This window comes from Periplaneta americana, unplaced genomic scaffold, assembly GCF_040183065.1.
Source record: "Periplaneta americana isolate PAMFEO1 unplaced genomic scaffold, P.americana_PAMFEO1_priV1 scaffold_29, whole genome shotgun sequence".
Lineage (NCBI taxonomy): Eukaryota > Metazoa > Arthropoda > Insecta > Blattodea > Blattidae > Periplaneta > Periplaneta americana.
In genome coordinates this window covers 322,373-345,992 of record NW_027185510.1, presented here as the reverse complement: position 1 = coordinate 345,992, position 23,620 = coordinate 322,373, and the positions used below count along the sequence as shown (strand labels likewise).

The window sequence follows — 23,620 nt, the reverse complement described above, 5'->3', positions numbered from 1 at the left end:
AGTGCTGCAAAACGCAAAAGAACTTGCTACAAATGTCGCTACGTGTGGCATTTCATGTGGCCACACGTAGCGACATTTAACGCAGAAACTGGCAGTAATTGTAGCGCCCGTGTGGCCACCCATTTTGCGACAATTACGGCAGCTTCATTTGTAGCAGAAAACTTGCTACAAATGTAGCTCGTGTGGCCGTACCCTAAGACATGATACAGTGTCTTGAGTATAGCCATGAATATGATTATGAAGATTTAAAGGTTTGTATGTTGGTAAGCCTGTAATAATGCTTGACGGGAAAATAGCGGCACCCCACTTGAGAACCGTAAGCAACGTTCAGAACGCACAAGTACATAACCTCACTAACTTACACTGGCCACATGATAGTTATTATGGATATTCCATTCTTAAGCTAAAGTTTTCAAGAACACATTATATAATAAGTTACAATAAAATATAGCGAAATGAAACTCACCAGGAAAATTTTCATCTGCATCTTTATACATCTCCTTCGCAAGAAGTAACATCCGCTTACTTCGCTCCATTGCAGTTTCTTCCCTCGTTATTTCTCGTTTAAACAAGGCTGACAACTTAGAATAAAATAACACAACTACATGTTGTTGTAGAATGCAGATACAATGCTTTAAAACTGTATATACTGCTTTAACTGTTCATTCATTTCCTACAATGAAGACTATGGTATGAGACTTACAATAGCTTTAACGGAACATTATTGCGAAAATACACACTTGGAAAATTCGTAAGTGACATACAATATTATTCTACGTATAAAATATATAATTGTTGGTTACAGTATTTTAATATTGCGCGATTACTGCCCAACAATCCAACCGATTTTAATCATAATTTTACCACAGATAGTCTGTTATAAGAAGTTCAAGTCTACGCTTAAAACCCAAATTCTTCAAAATGTCAGTTACAATGTTATTCGATGGTACCGTCGGTTTGATTGTAGTATATTTGAAGTTCTGTTTTTATAGTGATTGTTGGTACACCAGTTGCCTTATAAATCATCAACCTCTATATTGGAAACAGTGGAAAACTTAAATGTTTTAATTTGGTAGTTGTTGCGAGTGTTGAAATTCCAGTACCAGTCTCCTTGGAAGATGGATAACACATAAGTCGGATTTTTATTTTATGAATAGTTGGTTTTGAAAGCTCGATTTTAATTAATTATTTTAACATGTTGGCAAATGTGTATCCTTTCAGTTCTATTATAGTTTTTCATAATAATTTGAATGATATGGACTGGAGGACTACGTAAACTTTGATGTTTGATATATCAAACGCTGGCCGTTTATGTGAACTTTTATCCATCCTACAGGAAAGATACAGAACAATTGATAAAATAGCTAAATGAGGTGTTAGATGCAGATGAACCTGAAACATGTGCAAGTATACATGCTGCTGACGAAATAGAGGTGGTACTTAACCCTCCTGCTGATGGCGTCGACAGTGATCGGGATGATGGTGGCAGCGACGACGATGGAAAAACTAGGCAGAGGAATTTTACGTCAAGAAGGTGAGATGAGGATAGTTAGACAGAGGGACCATTTCAAACAGAGAGAGGATATAAATTTTGAATCAAACGTGAATGAACCTAGGGTTGAGAAACGATCAGAAAATGTAACAACAGTCGCGTCTCATAGAGAATTACCATCGAACTCTACTGCTTCAACTCATCTGAATGTTTATCCTTCTTCAAATTCTGAAAATGTAAACAAGTCTATACCGAAGAAAGTAAACAAATCTGTACCCAAGAAAGCTAAATATACAACTGAATGGATTGAAAGAAATCTTCATAAAACTAATTTAATTTCTCTACCACCCTCCCCTAATGATCATATTTTTTATTTGAATTTTGATAAGTCTCCCGATGAGTTGTTCAAAATGGTATTCGACTTAGAAATGATGGAAATGATATGTCGGCAGACTGTATTATATGCAGCCCAGAAAGGATGCATTATACATCTGTCCATTGAAGAACTATACACATATTTTGCAATTCTTTTAGTTTCCGGTTATGTGAAGGTGCCACACCGGCGGGTATTCTGGGAAACATGAGATGATACACACAACTTATTGATTTCAAATGCAATGACAAGAAATCGATTTGACATAATTCATAGATTTCTTCACTGCAGTGACAATTCTGAAATAGATCAAACAGAAGGGTATTCAAAGTAAGGCCCCTCATTGACTATGTCAACAACAAATTTCAAGAATCTGCTCAACCTCTTGGCTCGAAGTATTCACTGGATGAAGCTGTATTATGGCCGTCACTCAATGAAGCAATTCATTCGCGGCAAACCAACCAATACGGTTCGGCTTCAAGTTCTGGTGTTTAGCCACACCTGAAGGGTATCTTCTTAAATTTTGTCCTTATACAGGGAAAAAAGGTAGGATTCAAGGTAAATCATTGGGGTCGTCAGTTGTTCAAAGTATTTGTATTGGATTTATTCCTGTTAACAGTTTTGTCTTCATTGACAATTATTTCAATTCTTTAGAACTCCTCAACACAATGTTACAAAATAACTTAAATGTAATAGGAACAATTCGAGCTGATAGGACTGGAAATGCACCGTTGAAAGACCTAGGGAAACAGTCAAGAGGTGCAACTCACACCCTTCAATCAAAAGACAAGAAAGTAATGCTCATCAAATGGCAAGATAACAATGAAGTGACTATGGGCACTAATGCTCAAGATGAAAATGTGACACTTGCTTACGGAACTTGTCAACGATGGAATGCAAGTGAAAAGAAACGTGTTGCTGTTACTCAACCGACAATCAACAACAACTACAACAAGTATATGGGGGAGGTGTTGATTTGGTCGATCAATACCGAGGATTGTATCGAATTCGAATCAGGTCAAAAAATGGTGGTGGCCATTTTTCAGGTTCTGTTTGAATGGGGCGGTAGTAAACATGTGGTTACTATACAGTACAGGAAAAATGTTCCAGGGTATCCTTTGTTGGAATTCATAAGGAGGATAACATTGGTAACACTTCCAACTCAAAATTTGAGCTCCCCAAGGACGTCTGTTTTGCCAAAGAAACCATAACTGATACCAACTGAATTGCGGTATGATGGAAAAAATCATTTGGTGCAATGTCAGGACACTCAAAGGCGCTGTGGAGTATGCAAGAAAAATGCAAAATACAACTGCATCAATTTTAAAGTTGCCTAGCACCCAAAAGACTGCTTTCTAAAATTCCACACCAAGTAGGCTAACAGTGTATCATGTGGATTACTTTTGTATTTATGGATAATTTGAAATAAGTGTTCACAATTTCTGACTATTTATATTACAATTTATTCCATTATGATTTATGATAATAATAATTTAGTTTCTTGCAGAATTCAGTGTAAATTATTTTACATAAGGTACAATGGGGTAAGTGGAAACTTGGGAAAAGTGGAACCTATAACTGTTACGTTAAAACTATTAAAGGCTGGTGAAACTATTAGGTAATAATGAACTCAAAAAGGAAATTGGAATTTATATGCACTAAATTTCATTTTCATATTTGATTCTCTGGCACTGTCATACGTTAGGTTCCACTTTCACCATAGAAAACTATGGGTTCCACTTATCCCAGAGCACTTTACATATGCTTGAAACCTTTCCAAACATCCCCATAACCCAAAACAGTTATTTACCCTGTCACATCCCGCATAATTCTGTACAGAACTTTCCAAATAACATTGCTATACACCAATGCCCAGCGTTTGATATATCAAACATAGAATAAAAGGACCTAAATAACACTATTTCGAATTCTTTTATATTTTATATTGTTATTTGGTATATAGTGATAATCTCTGAGAGTTTTCACAAAAAAAAAATCGAAAAAAATCTCTCTTATATAATGGGTTAATATGAAGCCCTATATTTTTATAAATATAACACATAATGGATCTTGTTGGGATTGGAACCGTTTATCAGCACTGCAGACGCTACGCTTTAGACCACTTCACTCGCCTGGTAGCATTAGTTGTTTTCATAACGTGGTGAAATGCTTCCGGCTCTTCTGCATATTTCAGGTTTGTTTTTTTTTTTCTAAAATCTACAGAATTTTACGTCAATATATTTGTATACGTATTAAAAATTTAGTACCCCCCCCCCCCATGTTTTAATTTCTCCTCACCATAGATATGTAATACATAAGCAGAAAGGAGAGACGAATATCTGTTCATGGTATGAACCAGAGCATGCACAGTGTGGCATTCTTTGACTTGGAAAAATACTCGAGCCGCTCAACATTTCTGTAGAAGAGCGCTGCCCAGTCGTTCAGAGATGAGCACAATAAACCTCAGGCTGCAGTGTAAGCCTTCGAGTCCCTCCTCCTTACAAGAAAGAAGAAGTGATTTCATTTTGGTTCCTACAGCATATCCTTAAAATAATAAAAAACGTTCTGCTGTGCCCACAGTCATCATGCGCATGGTTGGCGTTGATGGCGTCATTATCTATCCGTAACTTCCGCGCATTTTTACTCATATAACTTTGGTTAATAATATCATGATCATAATTATTTTTTATTTAATAATATGAGTACTAAACTGCGTCACAGGAGCTGTTCAAAGTGGCTCCCATCTGCGTTCATGCATTCCCGACATCTCTTGATGAAGTTTATATTTGCACGTGTAAGTTCTATTTCCGGATGCTCGCAGTTTCCCCTCTTGTACTGGACTAGCCCGGCTGAGGAACGGACGGCTATAAGTAGCTGTTCATTAACTAGGAATTTATTGTTCAGAGTGACATACATGAGATCATAAAATTCATAGTCTGCCATTTATTTCTGAAAAGGACGTCCCTTAAGAGACTACCATTCATACGTACACACTCCTCATCTGCGAGTATGTAGCTCATAGGGCGGAGCAACAATGTTGTCTGCAGTTCTTCATGGAGGCTTTTTCTATACTGTCGATCCACTTTCCTCCAAGATGTAACCCATGGATCAGCCAAGAAATCAGAAAAGCAGAGAGTTAACAACATTGCAATGAGAGAAGTTAGAAACAGCCTTGGCACTCATTCCTGTGAGACGTGAGTAGACCCCAGGGCCATAGTGCAGCTGGAAGGGTTAGACCAATGGAAAAAGTCTATGATCCCGTCGGGAATCGAGTCCGTGACCTTATGGCTTGCAGTGTTAGTTATTAATTGCAATGGTACCGCGCGCCCCACTGCTTCACTAATATTACTGCTACAGGGACATCATTTTATTTTTACTTGCATGTTTATTGTACCTGCATTTCTGAATGTACTTCACTCTCACCCCTTCACTAATGTCCTTGCTCCCGTCAGACACACAAACTTACGGCCGCTGTTGCATTCGAAGTCTTCAAGCAGTGAAGTAAACACTGCAGTGTATAGTGTGTTTCAGAAATATGGTTGCGTTTTCTATAGAAAAAAGAACCTATATTAATAATATCGTACTAAAAAATTATATTGAAGAAACGATAAATTAAACTTCAGAGAATATGCTTCAAAATGTTTTTAATAATATGCGTAAAGAATTGAAGCCTGCATTGTAATGAACGGCAACCATTTTCAGCAACTTGTTTAAAAATTCAGATTAGCTTATTTTGAATTGAGGTGGCTAGAAGCAAAGGAATGCTAGTGACATTTGTAATAACATGAGTTAAGTGCATCCAGTGTAAGCTAAAGTATCTAAAATTTTAGTGTCAAAGGGATATTTTAATCGCATCACACATTAAAATTTAAATAAAAATTTCACCGGTTTTACGAAAGCTTAAATATGTAAACCCCATTTTCTCAAAAGTAACAAGTGCACTTACAGCCCTTTACTTATGAGCCCCTCAATTTAAATGCATTCTCTATATTGTATGTTAACATCAATAATTAATATGCTAAATAAAGTAGACATTACATAACGAACATAGCCGCCTAAAAAGTTGAGTTTTTGAAAAAAAAAATGTTACTACTCTACTGTATTTTGATAAATTCCGTAAAAGTGATGATCAAACTGAAAATCGTAATATCGTATTTCCCTACAACATAAATGGATACACTACTTTTCTCTCCTCCTATACCTAGTAAAATGGTTTGTTTACATATTGCACTAGTAACATCAAACTCCTGTAATGGAAGGGGGCAACAGTGTTTCCGAGTATAGCCAGGTTAATGTTAAAAATAAAGTGATATCCCTGTATATCGTCAGTAGCAGTACTACAACTGCTGCCGTTCATAATGCAGTCAGGGAGGAGCATAGACATTGTACCAAAAAAATAATTATGTAATTATCCTTTAAATATATTTACTGATTTTCGTTACTCTCTCCGATCATCTTCAGAATGACAAAATATAAAAATGTCACTTGGGTTATACAGCACCCGGTCCCCCAGCGTCAAGCTATACCTCTCTTCGTGTGCCGCATAATTGTTGTGTGTTATTTATAATAAAATAATAGTTGTAACTGAATACCCACAGAGTGTCTCATAATTAATGCTTATTTTAAAATAAATCAATTATTATTTTAACGTTACAAGAATGATGTTTGAGGTGATCAGCGTATTCTGGATCAACTTTGCCGAGTATTTCTACTTCGCCTAGCATGTCATCCTGCACGCCCTATCTCAGCCACGTTCAATATTATCGTGAATTTATAGTAAACCTAATATAAATACAAGGATAGTATTGATATATACGAGCAGCATTCAGATTTAGTTAGGAAATTATTTTTATTTGAATTTCCACTCTAGAGGCTCGGTTCAAACGTCAATGTGACCAAATATTAACTACTGATCTAGTGCTGTGTGTTGACATTTCAGTGGGGTACTTTCCTCTTCCCTGGAATACTTTGTATATTATTTCCGTGATATTTCGTGCTTTCAAGTATGATATGTAATCTGGAGAAAATTAAGTAATTGAATATGCATGCAAATTATTCTTCAGCTTCCATCTATAACATTAAAGTTGGAACTCGTACTGACACGTTAATGCAGACCCAACAATTGTTCATATATGAAAGGCCTGGGTGAAGTTCAGATGTGGAATAGAAAAACACTGATATTTCAAATCGGATTTACTTCAATTATTACACTCTAAAAATCAATTATGATTTGTGTAAATTACTGTATGTTTTATTTAACGACGCTCGCAACTGCTGAGGTTATATCAGCGTCGCCGATGTGACAGAATTATGTTCCACACGAGTTCTTTAACATGTCAGTAAGTCTAGTGACTTCAGCCTGTCGCATTTAAGCACAATTAAATACCATCGACATGGACTGGCATCGATCTCGGACAGAAAGGCCAGCGCCATATATTTCTCGCAATTAACAGCTATGCAGCAGGATAGGACGGCAACTAACGTGCTGTGCGACGTTGCCACGTAGTGTGGGCCAGGTTATGATTAAAGCCTATATTTCTCGCATTTAACAGCTAAGTAGCAGGATAGGACGGCAACTAACGTGCTGTGCGACGTTGCCACATAGTGTGCGCAAGCTTATGCCTAAAGCCTATATTTCTCGCATTTAACAGCTAAGTAGCAGGATAGGACGGCAACTAACGTGCTGTGCGACGTTGCCACATAGTGTGCGCAAGGTTATGCCTAAAGCCTATATGTCTCGCATTTAACAGCTAAGTAGCAGGATAGGACGGCAACTAACGTGCTGTGCGACGTTGCCAAGTATTGTGGGCCAGGTTATGATTAAAGCCTATATTTCTCGCATTTAACAGCCATGCAGCAGGATAGGACGGCAACTGACGTGCTGTGCGACGTTGCCACGTAGTTTGGGCCAGGTTATGCTTAAAGCCTATATTTCTCGCATTTAACAGCTATTTTGTAGGATAGAACGGAAACTAACGTGCTGTGCGACTTTGCCACGTAGTGTGGGCCAGGTTATGCTTAAAGCCTATATTTCTCGCAATTAACAGCTATGCAGCAGAACAGAACGGCAACTAAGGTGCTGTGCGACGTTGCCACATAGTGTGGGCCAGGTTATGTTTAAAGCCTATATTTCTCGCATTTAATAGATATGCAGCAGGAAAGGTCGGCAAGTAACACGCAGTGCGACGTTGCCACGTAGTGTGGGCCAGGTTATGCTTAAAGCCTATATTTCTCGCAATTAACACCTATGCAGCAGAACAGAACGGCAACTATCGTGATGTACGACGTTGCCACGTAGTGTTGGCCAGGTTATGCTTAATTCCAATATTTCTCCCATTTAACAGCTAAGTAGCAGGATCGGACGTCAACTAACGTGCTGTGCGACGTTGCCACGTAATGTGGGCCAGGCTATGTTTAAAGCCTATATTTCTCGCATTTAACAGCTTTGCAGCAGGGTAGGTCGGAACTAACGTGCTGTGCGTCGTTGCCACGTAGTGTGGGCAAGGTTATGCTTAAAGCCTATATTTATCGAATTTTACAGCTATGCAGTAGGATAGGACGGCAACTAACGTGCTGTGCGACGTTGCCACGTAGTTTGTGTCAGGTTATGCCTAAAGCCTCTATTTGTCGCATTGAACAGCTATGTAGCAGGATAGGACGGCAACTACCGTGCTGTGCGACGTTGCCACGTAGTGTGGGCCAGGTTATGCTCAAAGCCTATATTTTTGGCATTTAACAGCTATGTAGCATGATTGGACGGCAACTAACGTGCTGTGCGACGTTGCCACGTAGTGTGGGTCAGGCTATGCTTAAAGCCAATATTTCTCAAGCATCACCAATACTGCCATCTCTCTATTTTTAAACAGGTGAAATTGTTTTACTTATATCCCTTACTATGTATTTTCATAAATGTTATTGTACCTATTTTAAAACAATAAGAACTTATTTTACATACGTTTGCAAGCTATATAGGCACTAAAACTTAAAAATTTAGGGCCAATCCGATGTATGGCCATTACGAACTACAGAAAACGAAGCATTGCTACTTTTCTTGATTACCAACCACCTCCACAGTCACAACATAAAACACGTTACTCCAAGTACATGCAATACATGCAGCACTTGGGCGAGCATTATAATGCTGATTTCCTGTACAATATAATATCACTTAGATGCATGACACATTATGCATTTAATATATTTGATTACATAATTATATACATATTTTAATCGGCTTATGGATACTGTATTTTATAACCTGTGGTAATATTTTAATTTCCCCTGTTAGAATGTTAAATATCGTTAATTCAATTCTCTTATTAAAAGTGGCATATTATATTGGCTTCGGGTTATTATAAGAAAACAAAAGCCTCAATGAAAACCAAACGCCTATTCCTAACAAGGAGAGGGTATAGCGAGAAGCTGCATTAAGTCCATAGCAGCTTACGTATGAAGTGAGCTGTCATGGAACGGGTGTCATCAGCTGCTGCTGATTCTTTGTGGCCGGTTAATACAGCCCAAATGACTATTTAAAACTTCTGGAACAAAATAAATAAAACAGTAGAAAAAATAATTGAAAAATAGATTAATTAATTTGTAAAGTAAGTAATAGACCCTGAAGCTTCGGACTTCAGAAGCAGTCAAAGTTGCTTGTAAGTTCCGATAATGACCAGCGAAACTAGCAGCATCAGTGCTGTCACTCCTCTGGAAGCAGCTTGCCTTGCTGAAAGATCGGCAGTGAATTCTGTTTCTTGCCTGTGCCTCCATCTCCTTCCTTACCCTTCGGCTTCATTTCTGAGTGTATTGGCACTCTAGGTCTTCCTCTTCTTGTACTTTTGTTCCCTGGGGACTCCAGTGGAAACTTGCTTTGGTGATATTGCCATGTTCTGTCCATATTTGAATACATCCTGGAGCTTCGGACTTTAAAAGAACTCAAAGTCGCTCTCAGATCTCATATATGCCACGAGAGTTCGTTGCCCTGTCTTAAAGCTGGATTCTCAACATCGTTACCCTGGTCAACACGCTGGTTAATCGCCATGAGAATTGAATACTCCGTTTTGAAACAGGTTACATAGCATCGTTATCACACATATCACGCTGATTTGCATGTAGGTAGATGGTATTTATTCACACTGCAGATGGGTAAACGCCCGGTGGAAATGGTAACACATTACTCTTACAATACAATTATTGCAATTAATAATAATAATAATAATAATAATAATAATAATAATAATAATAATACACATGTAAATAATTAAGTTTACATATACTTAATTAGGTTGGCAAGATATATTTACTTCACTTTTTTATTCGGTTTTTAAATATAAATATTATTTTATTTAAGATGCTCCCTCCACCTACAATATTATTTTTCTAAGTTAGGTTTTCATATTGAATTATTATTACTATTGCTGTTATTATTACCAAACCGAAAGAAATCAATAACACTTTAAAATCCATTCCTGAAATTATCGCACCTAATTCTATTTTTAAATATATAAATCAAACTCCCAAAATTCTTCCTTGAAAACACTGCCGAGAACTCATAAAAATCTACTACAATGAGACCAATAGTAAATAGAATCAACTCTCTAAGTTACAAAATATGTAAATTTTTACAACAGTACGTAAGATTCACATTGAAATTACAACACCTATACACAACAACAAATACTAATCAATTAGTTAATAAACTCAACAATTTAAAAGTGACTAAGAACACTAAAATGTTATCACTTGACATTGAAAATTTATGTACTAATATTTTAATAAATGTAACCATTAATATAATTGAAAATATATTACTTAGGTCCACAAATTAATTAGAGCTTGAAGCAGTAATTAGGAGAGGGAGAGACCGATTTAATAGCGAAGTGATATCTCCATGTTTTTGTTACATGTATTCGCGGGGATGTTCTGGCGACTTGGTTAGAATTAGCTTCCCACGCAGGTGTTTCGCTTCCTTTCGTCACTTGTCAGAATCGGACAGATTTATGGCTACCTTGTGCGGGGTTTTGCATAGATACTCTTTCAAGCGTAGAATCCGAGACTTGGACTGGACCCGTGGGAAAGCTAGTGCAAAGCTCGGGATTTTCCAAAAGAACGGGGTTTCTCGAAAGATCTACTAACTAATTTGATGTTGTGGGAAGTCCGAAGTCTAAATTTAGAGATGACGCATTTCGCGCCCAATGAGAAGAGAACTTGGTTCAGCTTATGAGGTCACTTTGGACCAATAGAGAATAGATTTTAGGCCGGTTAAGTGACGTAGTCGTTAGCCAATAGGATAGTTAGTTTTAGCGTAGGATAGGTTTTTATAAATAAGGGTGACGGGGCGCGGAGAGCACTACTTCGTTTCGTGTCGACGGCCCTACATATGGAGACTTCTTTTCGTGTCGACGGCACGACATCTTTTTTCGTGTCGACGGCCCCACACACTGAGCTTTTTGGTGTCGGCGGCCCAACTGAATAGCCTTTCTTCCGGCGAAGACTCGATTGATAGAACTTTGTCATCGGCGAGACTACTCGTCAACGTGTAGGAGCTTCGATCATAGTGTACTGGACAGAGTATTGAATTTATAGTATCGGATAGAGCTTATTCATAGCTGCCATAGAGTCGATACAGAAGTGCGACCAACGATTGAATTACAAGTCAGCCGGGAATACATACTCTAGGGTTTATCAAGTGAATACGACAATAAACTTATAGTTTTGGAGTTTACACTGCCTTTTATATAAGTAGCTGGCTTGGTATTATTCCCGACATCATACTACACCACAATTGTACCTCGGCTACCCTGAGTGGGTCTCACGCAACACCGACCGTCGAGATAGGGTGGGCTGGCGCCCACTACTTAAAACCATAATAAATCTGCCTACCCTATTCGCGATACTCGAAGGACGAGTGCTGACAGCCGCGGACCAGCAGGCTGATGCGAGCGGGGGCATCATCCATCGCATCGATTGGTTGATGGAGGACCCACATCAATAACCATACCGCCCCCAAGCTACACAGATCCAAAATTGAACAGATAATAACACACTGTAACTAAACAAAATTATTTTCAGTTCAATAACAGAATATATAAGCAACACAGGCGACTCGCGATGGGAATCCATTGTCAGGCCTATTAGATGAGATATTTATTCAATACATACAAGACAACCACATAAGCAATATTTTGCAATCACATAACATCAAATGCTATAGCAGATATGTAGACTATACATTCATAATTTATGAGAATGAAAAAACAAATGAACAAATACTACAGTCATTCAATAAGCTACATAATAGCTTAAAATTCTTGCAAGAAATAGAAGTCAACAACACTATTCACTTTTTAGACATTACTACAATAAAACAGAAAAACAATCTGGCTTTAATATTTATAGAAAATCCGGAAGCACTAACCACAGCATTCCAATAACTTCAGAACACAAAAATTCACACAAAAAGTAAATAATTTCAAATTTTTTATTAATAGATTAATACAAACGCCCTTAAGCAAGAACAACTACAACAAAGAATACAATAAAATAATTCAAATACCTAACGAAAATGGTTACAATAGAAGCCTAATTAAGGAATTAATACATAAAAGAGAGAGAAGTGTAAAACAAAAAAACGTAAGTACATTAAAAATGTTAATGATATTAATAACAATGCTAAAAGAAAACATTTTGCATTATCTACAAAGAATATATATAAAATAAATTAGCTAATTTTTCAAGAAAGAATATATATCAATAGCACACAAACCCGAAAAGAAACTGAACAATATTTCAAATAATGGGCTTCGTACACCTAATAAATTACATAATAATGTATTTACAGCTTAGAATGTCACACTTGCAAACAGAAATATTATTGGCCAAACTAAAAGAAATTTTGAAATCAGATATGGTGAACACTTAGCTGATTTGAAACACAATAGAAGAAAATCTACATGTCCTGCACATTTAATAGACACAGGACACGAATTAAGTCACATGTTTGAAACATTCACAATTTTGAAACGATGTTTAGATAATGGATTGATAAATTTAGCCGAAGAATATTATATCACAAAACAATTTTAAAAGGATAATTGCATACTTAATGAAAATCTGATCCATGTCCGAAACCCCCCATACAGCTTTACAAACCACATAATATTCATGCGCGTAACATACAGACTCCTGGTCACTCCCACTGAAACAGTTGTCAGGGTACTTAGAAGTCAATGCATCACCAGCAGCATTCCCATAAGTATAGCTACATATCCTTCATAGGTTACTAAAATACTGTTCCCACTTATATATAATACGCAACATGCTTCATTACAAAAAGACATATTACAAAAAATCTAAAATTGATTACTGGATATATACACGAGTCCACTTTTGAACACAAGGCCTGTTTAACCCATATTACGCGGACAACTTTTATAGCTTGTATGTAAACGTAAGTATATTTCACAATAAATTATTTAATAACATTCACTTTTTATACTAGTACTTATAATATATAGGCTAATGTATTACAGAATGAAATACATCGTAACCAGGCTCAACTTCCAGTTAATAAAATATATCTACGATCTACAAGTCGCACTCTCAAACCTCCTGACGTTTCGCGAAAGCCAGTAACATGCGAGCGCGACGTTGTCACAACTAATCTCTCCGTCTCTGTCTCTCAGCGGGAGTACTTTAAAACTGTGGAGCTGAGGTTGGTTTGATAGGAAGATGCAGAAGACTTAATAATAATAATAATAATAATAATAATAATAATAATAATAATAATAATAATAATAATAATAATAATATTTAATTATTATCCTCATTGCTGTATAATGTACCATTCCTTAGATATTAGTTTTGAATAAATTTTTAATCGCTAAATTTATACTTCGTCAATATGCACGACGCGATGAATGGTTTCAAATTTCTCTTAATATTAGATTTAATAAAATAAATTTAATATATGTCTCACAAGACCAATATAAACAAACTGATTTGTTGTTCAGTCCTATCTGGACAGTTGACTAAACAACAACCACCATCATCCTATTGTCCTAAAATTTTCCAGTGGATGACACAATATTAAAATAGAAAATTTATTCATAATAAAATACTAAAAAACTAAAAAACATAATTTTTCATTTTCGGCCAAAAGTTGACTGATGTATTGCCTTAAGTTTCCTATACAACATAATATTGCTTTGACTTATGTATAGCTGCAGGATTTCACTATATATTGCAAGCAGATGTTCTGACGTTGATTTAAAATACAAATACAGTTCATGAAATTGATTCCGATTTAGAATTTTGTTATGGGAAAGTAATATTTCTCCATTTCTTGTATGCACGTTTAATTTGATGTGCTATATAAAATGCTGAATTACATTTTTATATCATGTAGACTTGTGGCATGCATTGTGTAGCAGTGTTAAGGGGGAGTAACCTCCGAAAATGTTGCAAATTTGTATATATAATAGCCTATGTTGTTAATTTCAATAAATTTAAGAAAATTACGAATATCTTTCATTATTCCAATAAGGCCAATGTATAGCTCACAAAGACGTTCGCAACATCATCAATGACGTCACAGCCATCCATCGATTCCAGGACATTACCTACAATTCTATTGGTTTTCACCTAATTTAACTGGAAAAAGCCGCCACTGCTACTGCTACTACTACTACTATAACTGCTACAATCACTATTATTACTACTACTGGTAATGCAACTACTACTGCTACAACACTGCTACTGCTACTAACACTACTGTTACTATTAGTTCTATTACTATTCTCTCTACTACTAGTACTGCTACTAATAACACTACTACACCACTGCTAATGCTACTGTTAGTACTACTACTATTATCACTACAACTAATACTACTACACCACTGCTACTGTTATTGTAACTATTAGTACTACTAATATTACCGCTACAACTAATACTACTACACCACTGCTACTGCTACTGTTACTATTAGTACTATTACTATTATCACTACTACTAGTAACGCTACTACTAAAACTACTACACCACTGCTACTGTTACTATTAGCACTACTACTATTATAACTACTACTAATACTACTACACCACTGCTACTGCTATTCTAACAAATAGTATTACTAATAATACCGCTTCAAATAATACTACTACACCACTGCAACTGCTACTGTTACTATTAGTACAAATACTATTATCACTACTACTAGTACTGCTACTACTAATACTACTACCAATGCTACTGCTACTGCTACTATTAGTACTACTATTATTACTATTACTAGTAATCCTACTACAAATACTACTACACCACTGCTACTGCTACTGTCACTATAAGTACTACTACTACTATTAATAATACCAGTACTGCTACTACTACTACCGCTATACCATTCCTACTAATACTAATACTACTACTACTGCAATTACTACTGTTTCCATTATTAATGACAATAATATTACTACTAATAGTACTGCTACTACTAATATTACAACAAAACTGTTACTGCTACTGTTACTATTAGTACTACTACTATTATTAATACTACTAGTACTGCTACAACTAAAACTACTACACCAATGATACTGTTAATGTTACTATTAGTACTACTACTAGTACTGCTACTACTAATACTACAACACCACTGCTATTGCTACTGTAACTATTAGTACTACTCCTATTATTCCTACTACTACTAGTACTGCTAATACTAATACTACTAAACAACTGCTCCTGCTACTGTTACTATTAATACTACCACTATTATTACTACTAAGAGTACTGCTACTACTAATACTACTACACCACTGTTACTGTTACTGTTACTATTAGTACTAATAATATTATCACTACTACTAGTCATGCTACTACTAATACTACTACAAAACTGCTCCTGCTACTTTTACTATTACAACTACTACTATTATCACTAATACTAGTACTGCTACTACTAATACTACTATACCACTGCCACTGCTACTATTCTATAAGTACTACTGCCATTATTGCTATTACTAGTACTGCTACAACTAATACTACTACACCACTGCTACTGCTACTGTAACTATTTCTACTACTACTATTATTACCGCTACTAACAATAATACTACACTAATGCTACTGTTATTGTTAATATTAGTACTACTAGTAGTGCTACTATTAATACTACTACATCACTGCTAGTGCTAATATTACTACTGTTACTACTACTGTTACTATTAGTACTAAAACTAATATTACTTCTACTATTACTGCTACTACTAATACTAAAACACCACTGCTACTGCTATTGTTACTATTAGTACTACTACTATTATTACTACTACTAGTACTGCTACTACTAATACTACTACGCCCCTGCTGCTGCTACTGTTATTAATAATACTACTAATATTATTACTATTACTATTGTTGCTACTACTAATAATACTACACCACTGCTACTGTTACTGCTACTATTAGTACTAATATTAATATTACTAATACTATTACTGCTACTACTAATAGTATTACTACTACAGCTATTACTAATGTTAATATTAGTGCTAGTACTATTATTACTACTACTAGTACTGATACTACTAATACTATCACACCACTGCTACTTCTACTGTTACTAATTGTACTACTATTATTATTACTACTACTAGTACTGCTACTACTAATACTACTACACCACTGCTACTGCTACTATTACTATTAGTACTACTACAATTATTACTGCTACTAGTACTGCCACTACTAATACTACCACACCACTGCTACTGTTACTGTTACTATTAGTAATTATACTATTATTACTACTACTAGTATTGCTACTACTAATCCTACTATATCACCGCCACTGCTACTGTTCATATTAGTACCATTGCTATTATTACTACTACTACTGCTACACCAATGCTAATGCAATTACTAATACTACTACTACTGCTAGTAATACTGCTACACCACTGCTAATGCTATTACTACTCCTACTGCTACTACCACTACTGCTACTGTTATTACTACTACTGTTATTACCACTACTAGTACTGCTAATACTATTACTATTACACCACTGCCACTGCTACTGTTACTATTAGTGCTACTACTAGTACTGCTACTACAAATACTATTACACCACTGATGTTGTAACTGTTAGTACTACTACCATTATTGCTATTACAATACTGCCACTACTAATACCACTACACCACTGCTACACCTACTGACACTATTAGTACTATTACTATTATTACTACTACTAGTACTGCTGCTACTGCTGCTACACCAGTGCCACTGCTACTATTATTACTGCTATTACTACTGTTACTATTAGTAGTACTACTATTATTACTACTAACAGTACTGCTACTACTAATAATACTACCACACTGCTACTGGTACTGTTAATATTATTACTACTACTATTATTACTACTATTACTGCTGCTACTACTACTTACACACCTCTTCTACTGCTGCTACTACTATTATTATTACTGCTACTAATACTGGTCCTATTATTACTACTACTACTAATACTACTACGCCACTGCTACTGCTACTGTTTCTATTAGTACTACTACTATTATTACTAATACTAGTACTGCTTCTACTAATACTAACTACACCGCTGCTACTACTACTTTTACTATTAATACTACTAATAATATCACTACTACTAGCACTGCTACTGCTAATACTACTACAGCACTGCTACTGCTACTTTTGCTCTTAATACTGGTACTATTATTACCACTACTAGCACTTTTACTACTAATACTACTACACCACTGCTACTGCTACTGTTACTATTAGTACTACTACTATTATTGCTACTACTAGTACTGATACTACTAAGATTGCTACACCACAGCTACTGCTACTGTTACTATTAGTACTTCTACTATTATTACTACTACTAGTACTGCTACTACTAGTACTAATACACCACTGCTACTACTACTGTTATTATTAGTACTACTACTATTATTATTATTACTAGTACTATTACTACTAATACTACTACATTACTGCTACTGCTACTGTTACTATTAGTAGTACTACTATTATCACTACTACTACTAATACTACTACACCACTGCTACTGCTATTTTGTTACTATTAGTACTACTACTATTATCACTACTACTAGTACTGCAACTATTACTGCTACTAGACAACTGCCACTACTACTCTTACTATTATTACTACTACTATTATTACTACTACTAATACTGCTACTACTAATACTACTAAATCACTGCTACTGCTACTGTTACTATTAAGTAATACTCCTATTATAACTGCTACTAGTACTGCTACTACTAATACTACTGCACCACTGCTACTGCTAGTGTTACTATTAGTACTCCTACTATTATTACTACTACTAATACTGCTACTACTAATGCTACTATACCACTGCTACTACTACAGTTACTAATATTACTTACTTACAACTTACTTACAAATGGCTTTTAAGGAACCCGATGGTTAATTGCCGCCCTCACATAAGCCAGCCATCGGTCCCTATTCTGTGCAAGATTAATCCAGTCTCTATCATCACACCCCACCACCGCAAATCAATTTTAATATTATCCTCCCATCTACGTCTCGGCCTCCCTAATGGTCTTTTTCCCTCCGGTCTCCCAAGTAATATTCTATATGCACTTCTGGATTCGCCCATACGTGCTACATTCCCTGCACATCTCAAACGTCTGGATTTTAAGTTCCTAATTATGTTAGGTGAAGAATACAATGAGTGTAGTTCTGTGTTGTGTAACTTTCTCCATTCTCCTGTAACTTCATCCCGTCTAGCCCCAAATATTTTCCTAAGCACCTTATTCTCAAACACCCGTAACCTATGTTCCCCTCTCAGAGTGAGAGTCCAAGTTTCACAACCATACAAAACAACCGGTAATATAACTGTTTTATAAATTCTGACTTTCAGATTTTTTGACAGGAGACTAGATGATAAAACTTCTCAACCGAATAATAACACGCAATTCCCATTTTTATTCTGCGTTTAATTTCCTCCCGAGTGCCATTTATATTTGTTACTCTTGCTCCAAGATATTTGAATTTTTCCACCTCTTCGAAGGATAAATCTCCAATTTTTATATTTCCATTTCTTACAATATTCTGGTCACGAGACATAATCATATACTTTGTCTTTTCGGGATTTACTTCCAAACCGACCGCTTTACTTGCTTCAAGTACTACTACTATTATCACTACTACTAGTACTGCTACTACTAATACTACAACACCATGTAGGTTGTGTTATAATCATGTAGGTTGTGTTGTAAAATTAGGTGTTTTATTTTATGTTTTATTATTATTGTGTTAAATTGTATTGTGTATTCTTATTGTATTGTGTATAAAATTGTATATGTGTTGTAAATTTTATTATGTATTGTAAATTTTATTGTGTATTGCTTATCATTTTAACTGTGTATTGTTAATATTGTATATACCACTGCCACCGGGTGCTTGCCCACTTGCAGTGTAAATAAATACATACATACATACCACAACTACTGCTACTTTTACTATTAGTTCTACTACTATTATCACTACTACTAGTAATGCTAGTACTTATTCTACAACACCACTGCTATTACTACTCTTACTATTAGTACTACTACTATTATCACTGCTACTAGTACTGCTACTAATAATACTACTACACCACGGTTACTGCTGTTGTTACTATTAGTACTACTACTATTATCACTACTACTAGTACTGCTACTACTAATACTACTACACCACTGTTACTGCTATTGTTACTATTAGTACTACTACTATTATTACTACAACTAGTACTGCTACTACTAATACTACTACACCACTGTTACTGCTATTGTTACTATTAGTACTACTACTATTATTACTACTACTAGTACTGCTACTACTAATACTACTACACCACTGCTACTGCTACTCTTACTATTAGTACTACTACTATTATCACTACTACTACTAATACTACTACACCACTGCTACTGCTACTATTACTATTATTACTACTACTAGTACTGCTAATTCTAATACTACCACATCACTGATACTACTTCTGTTACTATTAATAGTATTACTATTAATATTATTGCGAGTACAGCTACTGCTAATACTAGTACACCACGCTACTGTTACTATTACTACTACTACTATTATTATTATTACTACGGAATCCACCTAAATCGGAGGGTGGCTGCAGTCCTGGGCTTCCTCTTCACGCTGGTATTTACTACAACTTGGGGAGGCGGGATCGTGGACCCAACAGCGGGCAGCGGGACCGATGGACCATCAGCTGACGGCGAGGGCGTGGGATTACCGGTGGTCAGCGTGGGTGAAAGTCTACCAGTGGTCGGAGGGGTCGAGGGACTGCCAGTGGGCGGTGCGATCGAAGATCCATCAGCGGTCGGCGGAGACGAGGTGCAACGGAGATTCAGAATTTTCAAGTAAGGACAGGCCTACTAAGACTTCTGCAGGATAATTGCCGAAGTATTAGAAATAAACTTATTCCGTTTTGAACTTGGTCGGTGTTTATAATCCAGATGTAATAATTGGGACGGAATCATGGCTTAGGGAATACAAAAATGACTCGGAAATTTTTAGGTCGGATTATAGAGTCTTCAGAAAAGGTAGGAGTGAAAAGGGAGGGGAGTTTTCGTTTGTACTAAGATAGAAATAAGTAGCAACCTTCTGTGGATACATGAGGAAGTTGAAATATTGAATGTTCAGATAAGAAATGGGCGGGAAACCTTAGATGTAATAGCATGTTACAGACCACCCAGTGAATTAAACAATTTAACTTTGCACAAACTAAATGAATATCTTAATACAGTATCAGAAGACCGAAACGTAGTAATTGCTGGGGATCTAAACCTCACGAAAATTAACTGGAACGTGATTTTAGGTACGAATTCAGATGCACAGACCCTTGTTAATGAATTGATCTGACGTAAAAATTTCACGCAGGTAGTAAATGGTCCGACGCGTGACAATGCCCTCTTAGATGTTTACCTATTAAGACCTGTCTCTCTCTTTGTCAACTCTGAAAGTCTTCATAAAATAATTGACCACAATAGCGTCTTATTAGAAATCTTCTGGGAAAACACTGTAAATCCGAGGTCAAGTCCACTGTCTGTCTGGACCTTCAACAAAACCGATGTCGATGAATTACAAACGTTTCTACGACAAAAGCATGATGACTTTCTAAGGACTGAAGGAAATATGGAAAATGTATGGCATAAATTTAAGAGTATAATTTTCGAGGCATTAGTAAAATGTGTACCTTCTAAAATAATTAAGAAAAATCCGGACCCTGAATATTACACTAATTATATTCGCTACTTAAAGAAAAAGACAAGGCGCGCATTTAGCAAACGTAAACGAAGCCATGAGCATTGGGAAAAATATGTCGAATTAATTAAGAAACTTGAGTGTGAAAAAAGGATAGCTCAGGAAAATTTTCTAAAAACCATTTTAAAAGAAGATGACAGTAACAATTGGAGACAGTTTTATAATTATGTACGCAGGAGAAAAGGAAAAAATGAAGGAGTAGTGCTTTTACGAAATCAAAACGGAGAAAGTATAACTGATGACAATGAAAAGGCCGACTTATTAAATTCCTATTTCATTTCGGTTTTTAATAATAATAATAATAATAATAATAATAATAATAATAATAATAATAATAATAATAATAATAATAATAATAATAATAGTAATCCCGCTGATAGGAGTGGTTGTGTCACAGACCGTAAATGTGAACCAAATTCGACATTCAAAATAACTTCCAAAGGGGTTAGACAGAGACTAACGAAATTAAAAAGTCGGAAGTCTAGAGGACCAGATAGTATTGCTGCAGAGATTCTTAAATTAGGTTCCGAGGCCATAATTCCATACTTAATGCGTATATTTCATGTTTCCATAAACAATGCAGCTATTCCATGTGACTGGAAATCAGCTATAGTGGTACCCATACATAAAGGCGAAAATAAATTAGATGTCAGAAACTACAGACCGATTAGCCTTACATCTGTCGTATGTAAAGTCATGGAGCATTTGATATCGGATTATATTCGTCATGTTCTTAATGCGAAACACAGGTTTTGCAACCGCCAGCATGATTTTAGGGAAGGCTTCTCATGTGATAGTCAAATTACGTCGCTGGTTCAGGATCTAGCTGAAAAGGTAGATAGAGGCGGAAGAATCGATGCAGTTGTGATTGATTTTTCGAAAGCATTTGATTTGGTGCCACATGAGATATTAATAGATAACTTAAGTAGGCTAGGAATAGATAAAAGAGTGGTGCTATGGATCCAAGAATTCTTAAAAGGTACAACCCAGAGAGTTAGAGTAGGTCATGAAATATCGGAAATTGGAAATATAAGTTCAGGGGTGCCACAGGGCAGCGTTCTGGGTCCATTACTCTTTATAATATACGTAAATGACCTATGCCAGAATATTACATCAAATGTGAGGCTATTTGCAGATGACTGCATTATCTATAGAAAGATTAGAAATAATTCAGATGTAGATGCTATTCAAACAGACTTGAATAAAATTTATAACTGGGCGTTAATGCATAGGATGAAAATAAATGGTTCTAAAAGTAAATCTATAACATATTGTAAAACCCGAGAGGAAACTAGTCTTAATTACGAATTCAGTGGTGTTGTAATTCCGCAAGTACAATGTTATAAATACCTAGGAGTGTATTTAAACTTCAAACTTTCTTGGGGAGAGCATGTTGATAATGTTACGGGTAAAGCATGGAGGGCACTTCACTTTATTATGAGAATCTTGAGAAAGGCTAGCCCCAAATCAAGGGAAATAGCATATCTAACGTTAGTGCGACCGTTAATGGAATACGGAACTACATGTTGGGATCCCTATAGAATATATCAGATAAATTCCTTAGAAAGAATCCAGTAAAGGGCAGCTAAATTTGTTAAAGGTAAAAGAGAAGATGGAAACGATACGATAAAAGAACCTAAATGGGAAACTTTGGAAAACAGACGTAGGAAAATTAGAATAACATCATTGTATAGAGCACATCTAGGTCAAAAGCATGGGTAGACATAACCGCTCGGTTAGAAAAGCCAACGTACTATGGTAGGAACGATCATGATTTTAAAATCAAATGTAGGAAGCAGAAAACGGATGTAGGTAAATTCTCATTTATAAATAGAACTATAAATGATTGGAATGACCTACCTGCAGCGGTCTTTCAGGGCTGTCCTTCCTTAAGGAGATTCAAGAATAATTTAAAAAGTTGTGTATAAAGTGCAAATTAAAATTAAGGCGACATTTAACATTTAAATTTTTAAGGTGACATGTATTTATTTAGCCTGACGAGTTACTTCCTTGGTTTCAATTCTAAATTATTTAAAAATGGCGTGTAAGAGGGTCTTAGACTAGAAAAGTTTAGTTTAAATGTAGTTCTGTTTATAAGTACAGTATGCATAAGGGTGTTATTAATTGACTTACTTGAACTGTTGTATCAGTGAAGCGAGGTGAGTCAGTGAAGTTATAGTTTTACAGTGCAGTGAATAGTTCCGATCAGTGATAATTTATAGCGTCAATGAAATGTGTTCTATAGTGTCAATGAAATGTGTCACAGAGTGTCAGTGAAATGTGCGCTCAAGTGTCAGTGAAATGCGTCATAGTGCCATCACAGTGAGTGAGTTGAGAATAAAGTGAAAGATTATTGAAACTTATGTAGGGCCTATTCATAATGATGAAGCT

The 23,620-nt window shown here is 35.8% G+C and overlaps 1 long non-coding RNA gene across 6 annotated transcripts in view; it reads right to left on the bottom strand.

Annotated features, from left to right (window-relative positions):
• The window catches only part of LOC138693972 (uncharacterized), a 60,540-nt gene extending 59,987 nt beyond the window's left edge, over window positions 1–553 (bottom strand). For all 6 annotated transcript variants that reach the window (XR_011330662.1, XR_011330659.1, XR_011330658.1 and 3 more), the window contains exon 1: window positions 467–553. This is a non-coding gene — a long non-coding RNA (uncharacterized lncRNA). The remainder of the gene's footprint in view (window positions 1–466) is intronic.
• Window positions 554–23,620: the final 23,067 nt, after the last annotated feature.